The 25863-nt window shown below is 43.5% G+C and overlaps 1 long non-coding RNA gene across 1 annotated transcript in view; it reads right to left on the reverse strand.

The window, feature by feature from the left end:
* The window catches only part of LOC124619873, a 1840881-nt gene that overhangs the window by 670844 nt on the left and 1144174 nt on the right, over nucleotides 1-25863 (reverse strand). The window lies entirely within an intron of this gene.

Genomic DNA, 25863 nt, shown 5'->3' on the forward strand with positions numbered 1-25863 from the left:
GAGAAAACACACAAAATTCAAATGAAAGTTTGAACCCGTGTGTTTGAATGTCAGCCCCCAAGTATTTGCATTCTGGTGCGAAGGCTGTGGAGACTGCGACTTTCCTGGCAGTCAGAAACTTCAACGACGGATATTCAGCAATTCTGAAGACCATGACAACGATGGACGTGACCCTGGGACTCTATTCGACGCAGTTCGCCAAGCACTCGGACGACCACCGAATTCAAGCGGCCGAAAACCGCTGGTCACCGGCCGTACGAGCGGCTCTGGAGCAGCGCAGGATGGCCCGGACCGAGCAGAACACCCTCTATGAGGAAGAGGAAGGACTAGTTTATGGACCCGGAATAGCAGATGGTACGTAAGTTGCATAATATTGCATTTATATGTAGTCAAAACTCCTAACGCGTTTTTCTCGAAATGACTTTTTTTTATCGTGCGGTATGGTAACTTCAAATCTACTGAATCGATTGGCATGATTCTTTGTTTCCGTCGAAGCTAACTAAATTGTCTAGGAGTTTTACCACCTTTATTCCGACCCATCAACTATAAATATTTTTACTTGGCCGACGATGTCGAAAAATCGATGAAAAAAACCCTGCTTTTTTATGGCCGCCATTTTGTTTCCAAGGTTCCAAATAACTTAAGCGAGGTACAACTCCTAAAGAATCTTATACACTTCTCTAATGTCAACTCAATTTTGATTTCAAACGAGCCTGCTGACCTGTGACATACCGCGCGTGGACGTCTACATTGAAATTTATTACTTCCTTCTTCCGAATTCTCTTCGACATTTCCGGTCGAAATTGCAGTTTGTAGAGGAAATATCAATAAGAATTTTGACCAAATTTGTCATTGATATCTATTACACATCACGAGAAAAAAATTCTCAAAATCACGATTCTTTTGGCCCGAAGATAGTAAACCTACCCTTAAAGGCTTTCGTGACTAACATCAAGTTACCACGTCCAATCTCGAAGCTAATTGCCGCTCACCACTGGCGCAGTGTTCATTTAAATCAAAACTGATTTGCGAGTTCATAGTGGCGCTACTACCGCCATTCTTACGCGACTGGCACGAAATTTGAATAGACACCATCCTTCACATGTGGAAACACACTTATCATCTTTCGTTTATGTTGCACGACTACTTATTAGTGTTATTTTTTCCGTTAGTGTATTGTACAGGGTTATTACAAATGATTGAAGCGATTTCACAGCTCTATAATAACTTTATTATTTGAGATATTTTCACAATGCTTTGCACACACATACAAAAACTCAACAAATTTTTTTAGGCATTCACAAATGTTCGATATGGGCCCCTTTAGTGATTCGGCAGACATCAAGCCGATAATCAAGTTCCTCCCACACTCGCCGCAGCATGTCCCCATCAATAAGTTAGAAAGCATCGTTGATGCGAGCTCGCAGTTCTGGCACGTTTCTTGGTAGAGAAGGTTTAAACACTGAATCTTTCACATAATCCCACAGAAAGAAATCGCATGAGGTTAAGTCGGGAGAGCGTGGTGGCCATGACATGAATTTCTGATCATGATCTCCACCACGATCGATCCATCGGTTTTCCAATTTCCTGTTTAAGAAATGCCGAACATCATGATGGAACTGTGGTGGAGCACCATCCTGTTGAAAGATGAAGTCGGCGCTGTCGGTCTCCAGTTGTGGCATGAGCCAATTTTCCAGCATGTCCAGATACACGTGTCCTGTAACGTTTTTTTCGCAGAAGAAAAAGGGTCCGTAAACTTTAAACCGTGAGATTGCACAAAACACTTTAACTTTTGGTGAATTGCGAATTTGCTGCACGAATGCGTGAGGATTCTCTACCGCCCAGATTCGCACATTGTGTCTGTTCACTTCACCATTAAGAAAAAATGTTGCTTCATCACTGAAAACAGGTTTCGCACTGAACGCATCCTCTTCCATGAGCTGTTGTTGCAACCGCGTCGAAAATTCAAAGCGTTTGACTTTGACATAGGGTGTCAGGCCTTGTAGCAATTGTAAACGGTAAGGCTTCTGCTTTAGCCTTTCCCGTAAGATTTTCCAAACCGTCGGCTGTGGTACGTTTATCTCCCTGCTTGCTTTATTCGTCGACTTCCGCGGGCTACGCGTGAAACTTGCCCGCAGGCGTTCAACCGTTTCTTCGCTCACTGCAGGCCGACCCGTTGATTTCCCCTTACAGAGGCATCCAGAAGCTTTAAACTGCGGATACCATCGCCGAATGGAGTTAGCAGTTGGTGGATCTTTGTTGAACTTCGTCCTGAAGTGTCGTTGCACTGTTATGACTGACTGATGTAAGTGCATTTCAAGCACGACATACGCTTTCTCGGATCCTGTCGCCATTTTGTCTCAATGCGCTCTCGAGCGCTCTGGCGGCAGAAACCTGAAGTGCGGCTTCAGCCGAACAAAACTTTATGAGTTTTTCTACGTATCTGTAGTGTGTCGTGACCATATGTCAATGAATGGAGCTACAGTGAATTAATGAAATCGCTTCAATCATTTGTAACAGCCCTGTATTTAGATTAACCCATTTTCCCATATACTCTCTTCAAACACCGAAGTAACCATCAGAGGTAGTGATGGAATCAGAGTCGTTACAGCTTTCTTTTATTTTGGTCACCAATTCTTAACACCTGCAAAAGACCGGTTGATATCAAGTGCTGCAAAGCGCAGCGTGTACAGAAAGGCGAAGATGCGACAGGAAACTACGGATCTAGCCCGTTTAACCGTTGTATCAACATCTGTAATATCTGCCTAAGTAGCTGAGGTGTGGGCGTGTCTGACTACTATGCTGAGGACACAGTTCCAATTCCTGATACTGTCAGGGATTTTTCCTGAGAGGGAGAGCTGGAAAGGGATCCTCTCAGCCTCATGATGCCTCACTGATTAACAAATAGCCTCTCGAAGGCGTGGACGGCCGACAACGGCCAGGCGGGAGGACTGCAGCTTCACACCACATCCCCATGTCGCCACGTCGCAGACGATGGCTCGGCGACCAGTTGGCGTCACGCGCTCTTCTGGGCCCGATGATGGAATTAGCTTTCTTTTCAACATATGTAATTTCAAGTTACGTTACTGTGTGCGAACGATGGTACTCACGGTAACGGCTCCCATGTTCCGTTCACGAACGATTTGCAAGAGAAATTACTGTCGGTAGTCCTTCATATCGGTCGTAGTTTCAAGAATTTCATCTCTCGAGACGTATGTGGGAGGAAATAACACTTCGCTGGAGTGCTCTGGCAACTTATAATCTCTCAATTTTGACAGCAGGTTTCTCTTGTAGAGTCTACTACTTCAGTTAGTTGTGGATCAGCTTCACGCACTCCTGCTAACTAAATCCGTGACGAAACGCTCTTCGTTAAGTTTTCTTTAGTTCTTCCACTAATTCAGAGTGATGACGTTGTTTCCACATTGACGCCTGATACAGACGAATTGGTTAATTCTATCGCGGATCTTTTATCATTCTTGAGAGTCTCCAAAGAATCATACCCTGCATAAAATGTCAAAATTATGTGGCAGACGTTATACGCAGCTCATTACAGAAGTAGAACGGGGAACGGCTTGGATCAGGTTGGAGTTAGGTTATCTGAACGTACATGAAATCGAAATACCTGGTGTTAAGTCAGCGAGGGTATATTAATCGATAGTCGTAGAGGTAAATACACTGTTTGCTAATTTATTTAGAATGATCCGAGAAGGACGCATCAAATCGATAAAAATGTGCATCAATTCTTTCATTACGCCAAATTAAGCTTTTTTTTTTTTTACAAATGCATCCTACCCGCCACAGTTTTTGATGGGAGGAGGAGGAGGAATGGTATTAAAATCTTGGTTAAGGAACTCCTCACAATTGCGTTACTCACCCGACTGTGGCGCTACCGTGGCCAAACTGCGAACTATGGCTCAATATAATGGTCGGTGTAATGCGATTAGACGTCACTTCACTTTCAGATTGTGAACCGTAAACATCAACTGGCGAAAGTAAATTATTCTTTAGCGGAACATGGCTCACTATCCTCCTACGGAGACTGTTGATATGATGTTAATCCTAGGTGAATATCGTATCAATTACGCTGCAGCTGCGCAATCGTATGCGGATCGTTTCCCAAACAGACGACATCCAAGTGAAAACATTATTCGAAATTGCACTCAACGAGCTCGAAATGGATACATGCACCGTTCACTTCGTCACCGCGAGTACAATGAAAATGACGCTCGTACCCTTACCGGTCTCGCATGTGTTCAACTGGATCCCGTGCGATTCAGAGACAAACTGGAATACCGAAATCAACCTGTTTTGAGGATTTTGAAGGCACATAAATATAATGCGTATCATATCACACTGACACAGGCCGTAACGCCGAAAGATACGCAAATACGCGCTCATTTCTGCCAATGGTCCTTGGAAATGATGAGAGGTGACAATGATTTTATGATATGTTCACCGATGAAGCCACATTCAAAAACAATGGCGAATTAAATCGTCATGATTTTCATTATTGGTCCCCTGTCAATCTACACTGGCACATACCCGTTGACAATCAACACAGATGGTCGTTAATGGTCTAGTGTGGAAGTTTAAACGGTTACTTGATAGAACCGTATTTTTTGACCGAAATGTTACTGGGGAATCTTCTCCACGATGATTTGTTGGAGGTAATGGAAGATGTTCATTTAGAAACTAGGCAACGAATGTGGTTCCAACAGGACGGAAGAGCTCCCCATTATGCTAAAAATGTGCGGAACGTTTTAAATTTACGGTACCCTGGTTGGTGGATAGGACGCGGCGGAACAAATCAGTGGCCTCCACGCTCACCAGACCTAACATCTCCTGATTTTTTTCATGTGGGTTTATTTAAAAAATATTGTTTGTGAAAGACAGCCCACAACCCGAAACGATATGGAGCAACGCATTCGAAGAGCGTGCGCAGCCATACACGGGATGTGCTGGTCAAAACTGTTTACAACTTTCGCAGACGATTGACTTTATGCATTGAAACAAATGGGTGTCATTTTGAACAATTTCTTCGTGGCTAATTTCATTAATTAAGCAGCCCAAATTGTGAGAGGCTAGGAGATTCAAAGTAATGAAGCACCCCATGGGAACATCATTCTGTTGTCGTTATTCCTAGGCAATGCTAAAAGTAGGATTCAGTACGTTTTGTACAAAAATAGCTTAATTTGGCGTAACGAAAGAATTGGTGCACATATTTTACCGATTTGAAGCGTCTTTCTCGGATAATTCTAAATAAATCAGAGTTCTTCCCCAATTTTACTTTTTTCTCGGTTTCAGCGCCATCTGTCAATTGTTTGAAAATTTTTCAGACAAAACTTGATTACTTTTTTGTCGAGAATCCGAATCTGCAATAAAAAATGGGTGTTTCCATTTAAGATTTAAAAGTTGCCTCCCGCCCCACCAAGGCGGCGGGGCAGGAGGTCACGTGTAGTATCATTTAATGTCCCTCTTTGAGCTTACGAACTTGTCTTACCCACTATATTTACACGGTGTATAGTTTTCGACATAATCTCATCCGAAACTTCAGATGGACCACCCTGTATACTGACAGGCGTAGTCCATTTAGTTGTGCAACTATGACTGTGCAGAAACAATCGGCCAGTAAATTACATGATGTGTTTGAGGGGAAGACCGTCACTGGCAGGCAAAAACAACCTACACACTTATGTGGGTACATATTAACATACCACATATAGAAATATCTACATTACACCTCTTACACCGTATATACTGGTATTTCAGGTTTAAAAATGAATACTGACAGATGCACTAGGCGATCTGTTCAACAACTAGTTTCGAGGTGGTTCCAGACAGGTATCCATAGGTATTTTAAGATTGTTCCTAGAGTGTGGGGGATTAAAACTGAACCATAAACATGCTATACAACTGACTTCAAATGGCAAATAATTATGATTTGAGTGCAAGTACGCAGAGTGGGTAGAAATAAAATAATTAACAATTTGTTGTTCATAAATACCTGCTGGATTTCAGAAAATGGCTCTGCGGAAACAACAAGAATCAGACATTTATCAGTATATTATCTCTGCAAGCTTTCAACTCACGTTAAATCTGCTCAGTATGGGCACTACTTCTGACGTGGCAAAGAACAATGTGTGCATGCACTTCACTGAAGTTACCGACACGATATGCCTGGGAAGCTTATTGCAGGAGTGAACTCATTTAATCGCGAGAGTACGAAGTGGATGATTCGTCTACATGTTCTGGTACTCCTGACCTCAAGTGCATTAATTCCGCCTCGCATATTACGAGACATGCTCTACTACTGTTATTTTTGTGTGTGTCTTGCACCGTTGTTGCATTTGTCTCCTGAAACCGTGAAGGTACTTATGAACAACCCTGTGTATTAGGAAAGACTGGGCAGCAGGTGTCTCGCTCAGATGTGTGAATTGAATGTACTTTGTTTGTGAGAAGGGCTCGTCTAAGGAGGGGAAACGTCTACAATCGTGTGTAAGGTAAGTGCACAGTATCGCGTCGATACGAATTAATAAAATCTTCTCGGGGCCCCAGCCGCGTCAGGCGGTTAAAACCCCAAGATTTTTCGACCTAGCTCTACTCCGTCATCGGCAAGTGGTAAATGACTGCCGGGTCCCTGTGGCCTCGCCGTTATACAGCTATCCTGCTGGCTGTGACGTCACTGGTACCCTCTTCCTCGCCAACCCGGCTCCCAGATGAGATGGAGCCGTTGTTGCTGCCAAAGTTGGCAGCCCCGTATACTAAATTTCGCGCCCTGTACCGGGTGATTCAACAAGAAATAACAAATCTGAATTGTTTATTACAAACTATAAACGACAGAAACATATTGAGCATGCCACTGGCCGGCCGCATGGGTCTAGCGTTTCTAGGCGCTCAGTCCGGAACCGCGCGACTGCTACGGTCGCAGGTTCGAATCCTGCCTCGGGCATGGATGTGTGTGATGTCCTTAGGTTAGTTAGGTTTAACTAGTTCTAAGTTCTAGGGGACTGATGACCACAGATGTTAAGTCCCATAGTGCTCTGAGCCATTTGAACCATTTGTAGGAACAAGGAGACTATACCACAAGGGAAATCATTTTGCATGTTGGAATACGCGTGAATTCAGTCCATTGTTCAGGTGCAACGTACATCCCGTCGTCGTTTCACGAAGAAGCCGCCTCTGCATAAGCAGATTTATGACTGGCATATTGAATTCTTGGAAGATGATGGCATATGCAAAGGGAAAAGCACTAGTGACCCACGGACGTCTCATGAAAACGACGAGCGTCTTCGAGCGTCCACACGGAACGCACGGAAGCCCACAAGAAGGGCACGCCAGCAACTGCAACATCCTCAAAGGACGGTGTGGTGTGCAATAAGTAGCAAGTCAAGTACAGATTTAGAAATAGCTGCTGAACAAATTTCACTGACATTAATGAATGGTTTAAAGCTAAATCACTGTCATTAAACTTTAAAAAGACCCACTATATGCAGTTCAGAACCTGTGAGAGATTTTCTTCAAACATGCATATAATATATGACGAGATGCAGATCGAAGAGATTGACAGTGTTAAATATATGGGATTGCAACTCGATAACACATACATCAATAAAAGTTTTGCATCACCTCAGTTTTGAGGATTCCGGAACCTGTACAGAAAATTAGAATAGAGATCAACATAACCGGGTCGGCCGAAGTGGCCGTGCGGTTAAAGGCGCTGCAGCCTGGAACCGCAAGACCGCTACGGTCGCAGGTTCGAATCCTGCCTCGGGCATGGATGTTTGTGATGTCCTTAGGTTAGTTAGGTTTAACTAGTTCTAAGTTCTAGGGGACTGATGACCTCAGCGGTTGAGTCCCATAGTGCTCAGAGCCATTTGAACCATTCAACATAAACATCATTTCCTCCATTTTTATTGCTCATGAAAATCACACATTGCATGTTGTACCACCATACAGAGAGACCTTCAGAGGTGGTGGTCCACATTGCTGTACACACTGGTACCTCTAATACCTAGTAGCACGTCCTCTGACATTGATGCATGACTGTATTCGTCGTGGCATTCTATCCAGAAGTTCGTCAAGGCACTGTTGGTCCAGATTATCCCACGGCGATTCAGCGTAGATCCCTCAGAATGGTTGTTGAGTCACATTGTCCATAAACAGCTCTTTTCAATCTATCCCAGGCATGTTCGATAGGGTTCACGTCTGGAGAACATGCTGCAGACTCGAGCGATGTCGTTATCGTGAAGGAAGTCATTCACAAGATGTGCATGACGGGGGCGTGAATTGTCATCCGTGAAGACGAATGTCTCGCCAATATGCTGCCGATATGGTTGCACTATCGGTCGGAGGATGGCATTCACGTATCGTACAGCCATTATGCCGTCTTACATGACCGCCAGCCGGCGTACGTCGGCCCCATATAGTGCATCCCCAAAGCAGCAGGGAACCTCCACCTTGCTGCACTCGCCTGGGCAGTGTGTCGAAGGCGTTCAGCCTGAACAGGTTGCCTCCAAACACGTCTCCGACGATTGTCTGGTTGAAGGCATATGTGACACTCATTGGTGAAGCGAACGTGATGCCAGTCTTGAGCGGTCCATTCGCCATGTTGCTGGGCCCATCTGTATCGCGCTGCATGGTGTCGTGGTTGCAAAGATGGACATTGGGAGTGAAGTTGCGCATCATGCAGTCTCCTGCGCACTGTCTGAGTCGTCACACGACCTCCTGTGGCTGCACAAAAAGCATTATTCAACATGGTGGCGTTGCTGTCAGGGTTCCTCAGAGCCGTAATCCGTAGGTAGCGGTCATTCACTGCAGTAGTAGCTATTGGGTGGCCTGAGTGAGGCATGTCATCGACAGTTCCTGTCTCTCTCTGTATCTTCTCCATGTCTGAACAACATCAGTTTACTTCACTCCGAGAAGCCGGGACACTTCCCTTGTTGAGAACCCTTCTTGGCACAAAGTAACAATGCGGGCGAGATCTAACCGCGGTATTGAACGTCTAGGCACGGTTGAACTACAGACAACACGAGCCATGTACCTCGTTCCTAGTGGAATGACTGGAACTGATCGGTTGTCGGACCCCTCCGTCTCATAGGCACTGCTCATGACTCATTGTTTACATCTTTGGGCAGTTTTAGTGACATCTCTGAACAGTCAAAGGGACTGTGTCTGTGATACAACATCCACAGTCAATGTCTATCTTCAGGAGTTCTGGGGACTGGGGTGATGCAAAACTTTTTTTATGTGTGTAAATTCATTTAGGAAGGGCATACCACAGAACTGCTTAAGCGCCTAAACAAGTCTGCATTTGAAGTGGGAATAATTTCCGATGCAGGAGGTATAAATATAAAAAACCTGCACGCTTTGCTTACTTCCATTCTATTATGTCATACGAGATCATACTTTGTGGTGCTCAGTGATACAAATTTATGTGTGCAACGATAAGAATGTGGTGAAAATGTATTCTGTGACAAATCTAAAGTGCTCAATGATACAAATTTATGTGTGCGACGATACGAATGTGGTGAAATCTATGAACATCATTTGTTGGACGAAAACTATGAAAACAAATACTCCAGACCGACATTTCACGTAAGTCACATCCCATTGCAAACTTGTAACGCAACCATCTGTGTGGCGTGCTTATAATTATGTATTATATATATTTTAGGACAACTAATTAATCAAAAACGCACCATATATTCTAATGAAAGCGTGAAAGCCCTCTGACGCTGAATTGTAATAATTCGAGACCGATAAGGTACCTTTTGCATAAAGGAATTTAGAATAAATTTCTGGCTGGCTGTTTTCAAATAACTGCCACGGTCTCCATCATGTCATCACATAGCAAAATTGATCAGAGACAGTAGTGATTTCAGAACCAATTTTCTCTGTGTAGCGGAGTATTGGCTCGTTTGGAACTTCCTGGCAGATAAAAACTGAGTGCCAGATTGGCCCTCGAACCGGAGACCTTCGGCTTTCACGAGCTTGTGGTCTCACTGGTCTGAGACCCAGTCAGGCATTTAGTTTTAATCTCCCAGGATAAGCAAAGTAGTGATGTTGTACGTTGGAGTCTCGAGCCAAGACGACTGTGTAACTAATTTCGTAGGTGTTTCATTGAGTCCTGGTCGGGGCTGAAGGCAGGCCATTCCATTTCAGGAACGCTTTGCAACTGGATGCATTGTCATGTTGATACAAATCATATCCCAAATGTTCCTCTACAGTTGGTAGTGCGGAATGCTGTAAAACATCCTCACGCAACTGGCGTTTTATTAAAATGAGGGGTGGGCACAGTATCCGGTATCCACGAGAAACGCCACCGTACCGTAAAACCATCTCTCCCGTAATTCGCCGTTTGCACTACATATGAATGCAGATATTGTTCTCCAGGGATTCGCCAAATGCAAACCCATCCATCGAATTTCCACGGGGTATACGATGGTTCATCACTCCAAATTACTCGTTTCGTGTCGCTTAGCATTGACTGCAGGAATATGTAGCTTATGAGGAGCTTCTCTTCCATTGTAATCCATTCATGCACAGTCACTGTGCTAGCTGGACTGCCCGAAGCACTTTGGAACTCATGAGTGGGTCCTTCAACTGATTTCATACAATGTTGTGCACGCATCCTCGGCATTGCTCGACGGTAACTGTTAATACAAGAGTCTAGGTTTAACTCTGGTTGTTCCTTCACATTTCAAAAAAAAATGGTTCAAATGGCTCTGAGCACTGTGGGACTTAACATCTGAGGTCATCAGTACCCTTGAACTTAGAACTACTTAAACCTAATTAACCTAAGGACATCACGAACAACCATGCCCGAGGCAGGATTCGAACCTGCGACCGTAGACGTCACACGGTTCCAGACTGAAGCGCCTAGAACCGCTCGGCCACACGGGCCGGCTTCACATTTCACAATCACATCACTAACAGTCGATATGGGTAGCTTTAGTAAGGTTGAAAAGTCCCTCATGGATTTGTTACTCAGGTGACATCAAGTAACTAGTCCACGTTGTACGCCAATGAGCTCTCCTGATCCACCCATTCTACTGTTACTGCGTCTCCACTGACAACACAACCCTCCCAGTCTCCTTTTATAGCGGCAGACCGATTAGCACACTTCACTCGCAGAGGGAGAATGAAGGTTTGAATCTTTCCGACAGTTCCGCTCCAGGCAAATGACTGCGTAGTTCCTCTGAAAAGGCAAAGCCAAATTCCTTCCCATCCTTCAGTCATTCCGAGCTTGTGCTCCGTCTCTAATGACATCGATGTCGAGGGAACATTAAACCCTAATCTCATACTGGTGGATCCGTCCCTCTTGAGTTTTAACGCCAGTTTCGCGTTGCATAGGAGTATCCGTATACTTTTGAAGGGGTAGTGTGTTTGTTATTTTCAATGTGGAATAACAGAACCATTTCATTGTTTATGACTTAACCAATATACTTGACCTCATCCCAGCAGATTCTGCAAACAATACTTAACGTCGTTAGAAGTGCTGAGTCTGATAACATCACAGGAAAAAAAATGATTGTAGCTAGTTCAAAATGGTTCAAATGGCTCTGAGCACTAGCATCTGAGGTCATCAGTCCCCTAGAACTTAGAACTACTTAAACCTAACCAACCTAAGGACATCACACACATCCATGCCCGAGGCAGGATTCGAACCTGCGACCGTAGCGGTCGCGCGGTTCCAGACTGCAGCGCCTAGAATCGCTCGGCAACTCCGGCCGGCCATTTCAGGAAAATAATGAAGGCAGAGATAAATACGACCAATAAGCCAGCCTACACCAGTGAATACTGCTCATTCTCTACACAAGTTACATGGTTCGTATATGAACAAACATTTGTTACCGAATTGTTTTTCAAGTTTTGATCAGCACTTCAGCCTGTTTTTCAGACATCCCATACGAATTCTGTCAGTCATAAATTAATGTCTCCGTGTCAAATTCATTTCACAATTTTTGAAAAGCTCCAGTTACCATTAACGTGACACATCGTGTTCAGTTATTACCTCCTGTGAATGATTAAACACAGTAAAAACACGAAAAACTTCCATAAAAATCGCAATTCCATAATTATTTTTGGCTAGGCAGACATCACTACCTAATATTCGTTTTCATTTATTACCAATGAAATAATTAATATTCGATACATTTGCTTTTGAAGCGGCGAAACTGTTGCAATACACACTGTAATGTAAATTACACTTGCAACTCATAAAGGTTCGATGCCTTTTCGGGAGACATTTCAAGACATGCATCTTCACTGTACTAACTTTTTGTTATGCTTCCCTTGGTATTAATATACACTTTGACATTATCCTTGTACGCTGTATTCTAGCTATTGTTTATAAAACAGATTACAGTGTACTTGTTCCTAATCTTATTCTGTTGCGTTTATTTACTCTCGTCTCATATTTTATCTTTTACAAGCGCCATCATCACGTTTCAAATGTGTATCACAGGGTTACTTGTATTCATTGCTACTAAATATTATATAAATCCACAAAAGACCAAAAAATTATAAAATTAAAAATGCACAAAAAATTAAAAATACACAAAAAAGTGTTTTAGTCCAAAGGTAAAATAAAAAACGGCGACTATAGACTAAAACAAATACTAAAAAAATAACGACTCTTGGTCTACAGTATTAACTTGCTGATTACATAAACCGTATGATGTTATTATTAGTAAGTAGAGTTGCTGCAGTGTATACAGGGTTTTACAAAAAGGTGCGGCCAAACTTTCAGGAAACATTCCTCACACACAAAGAAAGAAAATATGTTATGTGGACATGTGTCCGGAAACCCTTACTTTCCATGTTAGAGCTCATTTTATTACTTCTCTTCAAATCACCTTAATCATGGAATGGAAGCACACAGCAACTGAACGTACCAGCGTGACTTCAAACACTTTGTTACAGGAAAAGTCCTCCGTTAGCGAGGATGCATGCATCCACCCTCCGTCGCATCGAATCCCTGATGCGCTGATGCAGCCCTGGTGAATGGCGTATTGTATCACAGCCGTCCGCAATACGAGCACGAAGAGTCTCGACATTTGGTACCGGGGTTGCGTAGACAAGAGCTTTCGAATGCCCCCATAAATGAAAGTCAAGAGGGTTGAGGTCAGGAGAGCGTGGGGGCCATGGAATTGATCCGCCTCTACCAATCCATCGGTCACCGAATCTGTTGTTGAGAAGCGTACGAACACTTCGACTGAAATGTGCAGGAGCCCCATCGTGCATGAACCACATGTTGTGTCGTACTTGTAAAGGCACATGTTCTAGCAGCACAGGTAGAGTATTCCGTATGAAATCATGATAACGTGCTCTATTGAGCGTAGGTGGAAGAACAGACTAAAATGAGCTCTAACATGGAAATTAAGCGTTTCCGGACACATGTCCACATAACATCTTTTCTTTATTTGTGTGTGAGGAATGTTTCCTGAAAGTTTCGCCGTACCTTTTTGTAACACCCTGTACACTGATTAAGAGAAAGGTAATTTTCCATCCTCGCAGAGAGCAGTCAGGATCAGACAACAGATATAAACTTTAAGTTCCTTCATTAAATGCCATTTTCAGAGTTGCATGTGTAAATTCGTTGCCAACTATGTCAGCACCACTTCCGAAGTTATTATCTAAGGTATGGCGTGCATGAGGTACAAATTTCAATTTTGTTTTCTTTTATGTGGCAGAACGCTTCCAGTTTGATCATTCCTTCAATTTTCAGTAAACTTTTCGTGACAAAAAATGAAAAAACATTCTTCCCCTTCCAACATACGTGCATATAATGTGGAAACTTGTTTTTCTATAGGCTTCTAAAAGTTGGTCTACTTTTTTTTTCTCTTGTGTTAATTTGGGAAGTTCGTGGTGCAAGCAAGTTGAGGAAGTGAGACGGGGAAGGGGAGAAATAATATGAAAATTAATTTTTCGCAAAATTTCCGCAACTGTGACTCGCTATAGCTGTCACCAACTATCTCGTTACCAGGACTTGAAACGCCAGCTCGTGCAAGCACTCGTTCTACCGAACCTCCACCATTGTGATATAATTCAAGAAGGCTTGAGTAGTGAAAACAAAAGACGGCTAGAACTAACCATGGATGCTTCTGTGCGTTACACCTGCAACATTCACCGATATGATAATGTTAGTGCTTCATACTCCGAGCTAGGGTGGCTGCGGCCGGACAAATTGCGTGACTAAAACACTCCATGTCTACTTCCCCGACTCCTCGTCGCGCAAGCACCCCAGTACCTTGCTTCAGAGATTAAAAACCTGTCATAACATCATAATCGAAACACGAGGTCACTCTTATATGGTATCCTAACTGTGCCCACTCACAAAACAAAAACTTTTGCAAACTCCTTCTCAGTTGCTGCTGTCCGCCTCTGGAACAAACTGCCCCTTACCTTATGGAAAATTCAATCCCCTGCTACTTTTAAGAAGAAGCTGAAGCATTTCTTACTATCATCCTCATAACGTTCTCCACAAAATTAATGTACAAGGCCAATCCTCTCACCTGTCAAATAGTAAAGCTAGCGTCTCCTATCTTGCTCCTGAGATGCCTTCCTCTACATCTATTAGCCACGCAGTCTTCTTTTCCTTTATATTTTCTTAATTATGTTTCATCATGTCTCTATTCTTCTCCTCCCTTCACCATCAGTCGACCTCATACTCCCTGCTGCTAGCACTACTATCTAGAATCTGTCTCTTCGATAATGTCTAATTATAACAGTACTTATGATCTACGAATATAAACGGTGTATGTATGTATTTTTCCAGGTGTGCCTTTGTAATCGTTTGTTTCACTTTTTGTACTAGATGTAGTTTAAAATGCCTACTAAAACATATGAATGTAAAATAAGTAGAATGCCTGGTCAGATGTAAGAGAGGGCCTAATGGCCCTAATCTTGCCAGGTTAAATAAATCAATAAATAAAATAAAAATAAATGTATAGAATTCTCATACTCTCCACGCATGTACCACAAAGATTTATATGGACTGGGCCGCGAAAGCCGCACGGGCGACGCATGAATTTCCGATGATCTGAAACGGGAAGACCGGGTTTTCCCTACAGCGTGGCGCAACTCTGAAAAGAAACAATGGCTGTTATCAGGTGGGCCGGCAGACAGACGGGACTTGGGGGCGGCGCGGGTGTGGGAGCTTTGCAGAGCCGGCCGCTGTGATCCCCAGGGGGTGTGGTGGGGGGAGGGCCGGAGCGGACCACCTGTGACTTCAGCAGCACCGCGGCCAACAATAGACACTCCCCGAGCGCGAGAGGACCCCTGATTTCCTACGGGACTCCATCTCCCGCATCCCGCCTTTGCGGCCTTCATTCCAGATTACCATTATACGCCTCGCCTGAAGCCTATTCTAAGGCAGCGCCGCCGAGAGGCCGTGAAGCGAATTTCAATGAAAAGCGTTTCCGGACAGCCTACCAGATTTGTGACGAAGGTGAAAGTAATACTCTCTATAAAGACGAAAAACGTTAGTGCTGCAGAGGGTGTTCCACTATTGAATTTCAGGCTTCTATAGGCTCTTAGAGTGGAATAAGCGCATCGATGGAAACTGAATGGATTACACCTTGAACTGTTTTACGGAATGCTCCGCGCTGATTCTCTGATAATTCCATACATGTTGATTAAAATATCAACCTTGTCCGAAGGTATTTTCGTAATAGAAAAAGGCACCTACAAATGTACACTGAAGAGCCAAAGAAACTGGTACATCTGCCTAATGTCAAGCAGGGCCCCCGCGAGCACGCAGAAGCGCCGCAACACGATGGGGCATGAACTCGAATAATGTCTGAAGTATGATGGAGGTCACTGACACCGTGTGTAAGCAGGCTGTTTAGGTTTTTATGTTGGTAACGCCACGTAGCGCTCTGTATGAAAATCACTGATTGTGCTGTGTGCAGTCTGTGGCTGGTTGGACTCAGTGCTGGAATATTCGCTTGTGTAGTGTTGGGCAGTTGGATGCGAACAGCACCTAGCGTTGGGCAGTTGGAGGTGAGCCGCCTGCAGTGGTGGATGTGGAGAGAGAGATGCCAGAGTTTTGAGAGGCTACTATAAGCAGACGATCTGGGCGTGTGTCCGCCAGAAAAAGGAAATTTGTAAAGATAGAGGTCTCATATATACATATATATATATATATATGATGACTTTTGAACATTATTAAGGTAAATATATTGTTTTTTCTCTATCAAAATCTTTCGTTTCCTAACTATGCCTATCAGTATTTAGTGCCTTCAGTAGTTAGAATCTTTCATTTAGCTAGCAGTATTGGCGCTCGCTGTATTGCAGCAGTTCGAGAAACGAAGATTTTTGTGAAGTAAGTGATTCATGAAAGGTATAGGTTATTGTTAGTCAGGGCCAGTCTTTTGTAGGGATTATAGAAAGTCAGACTCCGTTGCGCTAAAAAAAAAAATTGTGTGTCAGTTTAGTGTTGATCAGAATAAGTAAAGAGAGAACTGTCTGAGTACGTTCAGTTTTGCTCAGCTGTTTGAAAATCAAATACCGTAGAACTTTACCAGCACAGTCATTTATAATTTTCCAAAGAGGACATTTCGCGTGAATCTTGCAGGGCTGTCCATAAATCCGTAAGAGTACGAGGGGGTGGAGATCTCTTCTGAGGCGCCTTGTCATGGTATGCGCAGCTCCCTCCGTCGGAGGTTCGAGTCCGCCCTTGGGCGTGTGTGTGTGTGTGTGTGTGTGTGTGTGTGTGTGTGTGTGTGTTGTCCTTAGCTTAAATTAGTTTACGTCAGTCTAAATAGTGTGTAAGCTTAGGGACTGATGACGTCATCTGTTTGATCCCATAAGACCTTACCACAAATTTTCAAAAACTTCTTCTGAACACCACGATGCAATGCGTCCCAGATATGGTCAAGCGGATCTGTTTAAACTCAGAAGAGTCTTCCTGGAGCCGCAGCAATTCTGGATGTGTGGGGTGTCGCATTGTCCTGCTGGAATTGGCCAAATGTTTCGGAAGGCACAATGGACGAATCCATGCAAGTGATGAGACAGGTTGCTCACATGCGAGTTACCTGTCAGTGTCGTATCTAGAGGTATCACGGGTCCCATATCACTGCAACCGCAGACGCCCCACGCCTTCACAGAGCTTCCATCAGCTTGAACAGTGCTCCCATGAGCTTGAACAGTGCCTTGCTCACACACAGGGTATAGGACTCGTGAGATTATCTTTGAACCCCTTCAGGTCTATTTGAAACGAGACTCGTCCGACCAGGAAACATGTTTCCGGTCATCAATAGTCGAATGTTGCTGTTGACGGGCCCAGCCGAGGTCTAAAGCCTTGTGTCGTGCAGTCATAAAGGGTACGCGAGTGGGCCTTCGGGTCCGAAAGCCCGTATAGACGATGTATCATTGAATGGTTCGCACGCTGGCACTTGTTGATGGCTAGGCCCTGAAATCTGCAGAAATTTGCGGAACAGTTGCACTTGTGTAACGTAGAAAGATTCTCTTCAGTCGTCGTTGGTCCCGTTCTTACAGGGTCTTTTTCCGGCCGCAGTGACGTCGGAATTTGATATTCACCGTACTCTCTTGAAATTGCCAAATGGGAAAATCACCCCTTCATCGCCACCTCGGAAATGCTGTGTCCCATCGCTCGTGCGTCGACTATAACATCGCGCCCGAAATCACTTAAAGCTTGATAAGGTGCCATTGTAGCAGAGGTAACCGATCTAACAAGTGCGCCAGACATTTATCTTATACAGGCGTTGCCAACCGCAGCGCCGTATTCTGTCTGTTTACACATCTCTGTATTTGAATACGCATGCCTGTACCAGTTTCTTTGGCGCTTCAGTGTAGGAACGAGTGAGTACTTTATGACTATTGGGTAAGACTCACGTTTTGGTTAAACCTGTCTGCTGTAAGAGACTTTAATGCCATTTATTCGTTTACGAATTGTTACCAGACATAGCGTACTTCCCTGGACGTCCCGTATTTCCGGCATAATTTCTAATGTCCCGTCGGGACAGGCTTTGTCCCGTATTTCAAACTTGTTCGATTATTACTACGAAATCATTCGCGCTACGGCCCGCAAGTACCTATTATCTAAGCACGTGTCGCATGAGGATACATATTGAAAGGGTCCTGTAGCCACCTTTCATTAGTCCGGTAGCCCATTTTCATTACCATTTCTCTTTCTTTTCCTTGTTTCGCTATTCTCTTTACTCTCATAGTAGTGTGATTGACTGAATGTGGTTGTGTGTCACGTTGCTAGACGGTGGCGTGGTCTGCTGCAGAAAGTCTGCGATAGTCGTACAGATTCAGCAGCAGTTGCACAGAATAGCCAACTCTCGTAGTGGTCAAGTCGGCAAAGAGGTTTCCGCTACTTGTGAGAAATCCACCTGCGTTAGGTTGGTGGCGGAAGTGGCATCTTGGGGTTTTCCGGTCCACGCGGAGCGTGGAAGAGACTGGAGAAGCGGGAGGCAGTCTGCCGCCGGTACGGGAACCGTCCACAGCTGTGCTCCAGTCGAAGAAGGGTGAGTTAGACTGACCGCGTGGCGCGTTGTTACTTGGCGAGGGGAGAGCTGTTAGCCTTTGGTCTCGCTTTTCAAATCTGGAAGATTGCTTTGCCTTGTCGCAGCAAGGAATGCAAAACTTTGGCAGATTTTTCTTTTAGCAAATTTCTGTAGCAGACTTGGATCCGCCGGAAGAGCGCCACACAAAGGTGCCGATAAGAAGTGAGCACTCGCTTCTGTATGAATGTCTGTTTGCCTTCAGCTGTGCCTGCATAAGCTTTCACCTTTCTGAATATTTAGAGCCTTGCCTTATCGTAAATTTTCCTTGATTTATGTGTCTTTCGTCCGTGGGGAGCCAACCACGTGGTAGAACATTATAGTTGTTGGGCTACCGGCATCACTAACTGTCCGATCGCATGTTTGTTTTAGAAAATGTTAACATGATTGTATTATGTGATATTGTTGCAACTTGCCCAAGATACCTCACGAATAGTTACAATATATCTCGGCTATCAGTGTTACCACAGGGCCAATATTCACCGACTCACCGACACCCACCCTCTCGCGCGGCTCAGCGCATATGTTTAACATTTTAGTTCGTTTGATGACTCTATTTAAATGCTATGTCAACGAGTGTTAACAATACTGAAGCCGGCCGCGGTGGCCGTGCGGTTCTGGCGCTGCAGTCCGGAACCGCGGGACTGCTACGGTCGCAGGTTCGAATCCTGCCTCGGGCATGGGTGTGTGTGATGTCCTTAGGTTAGTTAGGTTTAAGTAGTTCTAAGTTCTAGGGGACTTATGACCTAAGATGTTGAGTCCCATAGTGCTCAGAGCCATTTGAACCATTTGAACAATACTGAAAGGATTTTTTAAATTCCATACTTGATTATCATTCTAGCTTAAAACTTCGTTCATTATTTTCCATGAGCTTCTGAGTGCTGTACGTGTTGCGCTTGTGAATTATTTCTAAAAGTGTAGACAAAATGAATGAGTCAAGTGACAAAACACAGATATTTCGTCTAAAAGTGGCGGAATACCTTCTAAGAAAGCCAAAAGGCTTAATTAAGTATAATCCGCACTGAGAAAATAGTTATTTCTGGTTAAGACAAATAAAAGAAAACTCATATAAGGCGTACTTAAGCCTGTGCAATAAAGATTTCTCGTGTGCTCATGGAGGCATTGCCGATGTAAAACAACGTGCATCTGCTAAATCTCACATGATTGTTGTACCATATCCCAATATTTCTCGAAGCCTGAACCATCTCTGTAGGAGACGAACAAGATTACTGCTGGGGAACTCACATCTCTTTGTCTCACGGTAAAGCATTCTCTTAGTTCGAATAGTATGGATCGTTCACAAAAATTAATATCATATATCTGCAGTGATTCTAAAATAGCTCAAAATTTTATGTGTGGAAGAACAAAAGTGGAAGTCATAGAATCTGTTAAAATATTTTAAAGATAACCCAAGAAAAATATCTATTCTTTTCTATAGTGAAAGATGCAAGTAATAAAAAATATAGAATAATGTTTCCAACATGGTTACGATTCTTTGGTTATATTACTGGAGTTGTAAACTGTCTACTGGACGTTGTAGAATGTAACAATGAATCTTATTACCAAGTTTCGAAGTTATTAATAGACACCTCGGAGAAAAGTGGATTGTCTTCAAATACAGTTTCGACATTCGCCGTTGGCAACAGTAATGTGAACCATTCCATTTATACACTCCTTTTAGCTGAAAAATGATAAGCCGGCCGGTGTGACCGAGCGGTTCTAGGCGCTACAGTCTGGAAGCGCGCGACCGCTACGGTCGCAGGTTCGAATCCTGCCTCGGGCATGGATGTGCGTGATGTCCTTAGGTTAGTTAGGTTTTAGGTATTTCTAAGTTCTAAAGGACTGATGACCTCAGAAGTTAAGTCCCATAGTGCTCAGAGCCATTTGAACCATTTTTGAAAATGATTAAATTGTTTGCCCCTTCCATATTCTCTACAGTTTTCCAAAATACGGTACCGATAAACTGTTGGTCGATATAGGAAGTTTTATGCTGAAAACATGCAGTTAATTCAGTAGATCTGCAGAAAGAAGAGCGGACTTGCAACTTCAATTTGAAGGGAAAGTGGTGCAATGGGAAGAAATAAAAAAAAGCATATTACTACGAAATTTTTGTCTCTTAGTCCGGCTGTCGAAAGAGTATTAACCACATGGCCTGCGCTAAAATCTCATTTCCTGGAATTCCGCAATGAATGTCCTCCTCTATTAGAGAAGATAATCGCACGTAAGACACTCTGGCGTATCTGTCGTTTCTGCATAACGCAATGTTTTCGATGGAAACAACAATGAAAAAGATCGAATGAGATTCCCTCTTACTTGTTGAGATGCATTCTGAAATGCGTGAGATTCGCGAAAAAATTGAGCAAAGAGTAAAGGTCAGCTTTTTCAGAAGTAAGACACGAGAAAGAATGGTATCCTGTGTAAAAACTTTTTGCGCAAAAACTTCTCCCCGCTGCATTACGTAAAACACAAACAGTAATATTGCAAACTTCTGGCAGATTAAAACTGTGTGCCGGACCGAGACTCGAACTCGGGACCTTTGCCTTTCGCTGGCATGTGCTCTTCCAACTGAGCTACCCAAGCACGACTCACGACCCCTCCTCACAGCTTCACTTCTGCCAGTTCCTAGTCTCCTACCTTCCAAACTTTACAGAAGGTTCGCAGGAGAGCTTCTGTAATGACAAGGCGCTTAATTGTACTAATCTTTCATTAATAAACGTATATGAGTGCAGCCATTTTCTATGGATACTTTCGATCATAATTGCAACTCCAGCTCTTGTCCGTTCAGTTCTACTCCCTTTTTTTTTCTTTTATTATATAGTCTTCAGTCTTCAAGTCTTCCTGCTGGTTTGATGCAGCCAGCCACGAATTCCTCTCCCGTGTCAGCGTTTTCCTCTCAGGATAGCACTCGCAACCTACGTACCCAGTTATTTGCTGGACGTATTCCAATCTCTGTCTTGTTCTACGATTCTTACCCTCTACAGCTCCCTCTGACACCATGGAATTTATTGTCTGATGTCTTAGCAGACATACCCCCCCCCCTCAGGCATGGGTGTGTATGTGTTGTCCTTAGCGTAACACTCTCTTCTCAGAAAAGCAACGTTAAAACTGGATTTTATAATGAATATCCGGTTGCATGACCTTTTCTTACAGACATAATGAAGAGTGCATTAACCCTAATTTGTGCAGTTCCGCTAAAATCCCAATCCCTTGGATGTCCAAGCATGTGATACGCATTATACTGATTTGTTTTTGCGTACCACTTTCATGGTGTTGCTATGGCCAGCATTATATTTTTCATGATATCGCATCTGCAACACTGACTCTCATGCCACTGTGAAGATGATCAGTAAGAGATTGCAGCCGGGATTTTATGTTGGATTTAAAACATACCTTAGTTTGGCATGTTGATTACCGCAATTATTTACACATTTCAGTATACAAGAGGCGATCAAAAGTTTCCGTTCGAAGGCGATACAGTGCAGAATCGGTATGCCAATCGGGCAATATCGCCGTCATCACGGAAGCAGACATCGTTACCTCTTTTATAGTTGAATCGCACACTCAGTTTTGCGCTGGTGGTATGCGATAGACGACGGCACTGTCAAATATCCGTACATGGGAACAGATTTGCATTCTCTCTATGTGCTCACTTTCGTGAGCTTTGTACTGATGTTCGATTTGTATGTAAGTACGATAGTATTTGGAATTTCTGTATCTTTGAATATTAGATGCATACTTATGTATATTTTCGGTCATTGATTTCTTGTACACTTCATTCCACAGCTTCAGTCTGATGATGAAATTTGAAGCGCGTAACGCTCAATAAAGGATTAAGCGATCAAGGCTTTACTATATTTCAAAGTTGTGCCAAATCTGAATGGTCGCCTGCCTCTACTATGGGAGTATTTCTACATCAAGTAATGGGCAACATTGTTTGGTAGTGAAACATGTGAGAAAACTGGCACAGAAGAGAATCGAAGAATTTGAGATGTGGTACTACAGAAGAATATTGAAAAGTAGGTGGACTGTTAAGGTAAGGAATCCTCACTCCTTACCTCTCCGGAGAATCACCGAAGAAAGAAACATATGGAAAACACAGACAAGTAGAAGGAACAGGGTGGTAGGACGCATGTTAAGACATTAGGGAATAACTTCCATGGTACTAGAGGGAGCTGTAGAGTTTAAAAACTGTAGAGGAAGCCGTAGACTGGAATACACACAACATATGAAGGGCTTATTTCAATAGTGGCACAAGTCCATTACCTCCACTTTTCTGCCTATAATGCTTCTGAAATTAATGATCCAAACAAACAGAAGGAATGGTTCATATCTGGCAAGAAGCCATATGCTTGAATATTTCTGGTATCTCAACTGCAGATTTTTCAGCGTTCATTTAACTTTAGGACGCTGTATCTCAATATGGACAAAAATGGACTTTTACCACTATTGAAATAAGCCCCCCCCCCCACCATATAATTGAGAACTTAAGATGCAATTCTTACTCTGAGATGAAACGTTGACATCGGAGATGAATTCATGGCGGGGCGCATCAAACAACTGATAGAACTGATGACTCAAAAAGAACAAAAGATATATCCTGCTTGCAGTCGTATCACTGCGCATGCTGATACACGTATGTGCTTCTTACATGTGGCACAACACTCTCTTTTCACGAAAAGCACCGTTAAAACTGGATTTTGTAGTGAATATCCGGTTGCATGACCTTTCCTTACATACAGAATGAAGAGTGCATTAACCCTAATTTGTGCCATTCCGCTAAAATCCCAATCACTTGGATATCCAAGCAGGTGATACGCATTATACTGATTTGTTATTGCGTACCACTTCCATGGTGTTGCTATGGCCAGCACTATATTTCCCATTATATCGAATCTGCAACGCCGACTCTCATGCCATTGTGAAGATGATCAGTAAGAGATTGCAGCAGGGATATTATATTAGATTTAAAATATGCCTTCGTTTGGCATGTTGATTACCGCAATTATTTACACTTATCAGTATACAAAGGGCGATCAAAAGTTTCCGTTCGAAGGTGGTACAGCGCAGAATCGAAATGCTAGTCGGGCAGTATCGCCGTCAGCATAGCTCCCACCGCCGGTGCAGGTTGAGGATACCCTTTTGGTGAAACCATCGCGTCCTGCTGTGTGAAGAAGTCCGTAACTACCAGCTCTGCATTCTCGGCCGATACGAATCGTCGACTCTTCAAGCCTGTTTTAAGGGACTGAATGCGTGTTACTCGCACGCGGAGAGACCAGGAGTATAGGGCGGTTGCTGGAGTGGCTCCCACATGAGTTTGCGTATCCTCTGCGTTACGACATTTGCATTATGGAGACGTGCGTTAACGCGAAGCACCTGCACTGATCTTGGCGCACCATTCCACAAAAGCGGTTTCTGTGTGACATGCTGCTCCATACACATTCTTCATCCTCTCATGGAGATCCGTCGGTGATTGTCCTTCGACAGCCGAGAAAAGAATAGCAGCACGTTTGTTTCTGTTTGGACGCATTTGGTAATAACTTCGTCATAGTTGACGTTTCTGTATTTACCGCGCGCACGTCGGAAAGACACGAATGCCACACTTCACCTTTGTCTACTAGTCGGTGCTTATATACCTGCATCAGAGTTGCATTTCGTTGTAACTACACTGAGTAACACCCCCAAACGGTAATTGTTTGATGTCCCCGTATGTTTCAGTCTATGTACGCGAGAATGCAGATATACCAACAGACTTCGGAAAAATTTCATTCGTACAGTACCTATGTCAGGTGCAATGAGCTTGACAGATGTTGCATTCAAGAACAATATACAGAACAATGGAAATAGTAAATTGAGGATGTGTCAAATGACCAACAGTTTGGATTTCGGAGAGGTAAATGGACAGAGAAGCTATTCTGACGTTGCGCTTGATAATGGAAGCAAGACTTATGAAAGATCAAGACACGTTCACTGCATTTGTCGGCCTTGAAAAAAAGATTCAGCAATGTAAATGTAACGATTAAAGTGACATCAGTGATAAGATTCGCTGACGGCATTGATATCCTCAGTGAAAGTGTGAAATAATGCATTACGTGTTGAAAGGAATGGACAGATCAGTGTGTACGGAATATGAACAACGAGTAAACCGAAGGAACGGAAAGGAATGAGAAGTAGCAGAAATGAGATTAGCGATACACGTAACATAAAAAAGTGGTTTCCATGAAATATATTATGATCAGGAATTCTGCAACCTTGGAAGCAAAACAGCACGTGACCAACGAGGCAAGGAGTATAAAAGGCAGGTTAGCATAGGCAGAGAGGACATTTCTGACCAAATGAGATGTTCTTGTATGAAACATAAGCATTAATTTCAGGGAGGACTTGTTGAGAAGGTACGTTTGGAGCACAGCACTGCATGGTAGTGAAACATGCACGCTGGGAAAAGTGGAAAGGATAACTGACGCGTTTGAGATAAGCAACTGATACCATAAGGAATGAGGATATTGTCTGCAAAACATCTACATCTACATCTACGTGATTACTCTTCTATTCACAATAAAGTGCTTGGCAGAGGGTTCAATGAACCACCTTCAAGCTGTCTCTCTACCGTTCCACTCTCGAATGGCAAGCGGGAAAAACGAGCACTTACATTTTTCCGTGCGAGCCCTGATTTCTCTTATTTTATCGTGATGATCATTTCTCCCTATGTAGGTGGGTGCCAGCAGAATGTTTTCGCAATCGGAGGAGATAACTGGTGATTGAAATTTCATGAGAAGATCCCGTCGCAACGAAAAACGCCTTTGTTTTAATGACTGCCACTCCAATCACGTATCATGCCTGTGACACTATCTCCCCTATTTCGCGATAATACCAAACGAGCTGCCCTTCTTTTTATTTTCTCGATGTTATCCGTCGGTCCCACCTGATGCGGATCCCAACACCGCACAGCAGTACTCCAGAATAGGGCGGACAAGCGTAGGGTAAGCAGTCACTTTTGTAGACTTCGAAAAGGAGTGTGTCGAAACCACTGAAAACTTGAAGGGGCAGGATGATAGGATATGTTTTAAGACATCAGGGAATAACTTCGATGGCACTAGAAGAAGTTGTAGAGGACAAAAACACTAGTGGAAGACACAATGGAATACATTAAACCTTCTATGGACCTGACTGACGCACCCACTAACTTAATACATTCAACAAATAACTAAGGACGTAAGGTGTAAGTACTACTGTGAGACGGAGAGTTTGGGGTAACAGAGTTACTCGTAACGGGTCACCAAAAGACTGAGGACTCAAAGAAAAATAAAGGTCTGATTTCCAAGAGGTTCTACGC

Source organism: Schistocerca americana, chromosome 6 (genome assembly GCF_021461395.2).
Source record: "Schistocerca americana isolate TAMUIC-IGC-003095 chromosome 6, iqSchAmer2.1, whole genome shotgun sequence".
Lineage (NCBI taxonomy): Eukaryota > Metazoa > Arthropoda > Insecta > Orthoptera > Acrididae > Schistocerca > Schistocerca americana.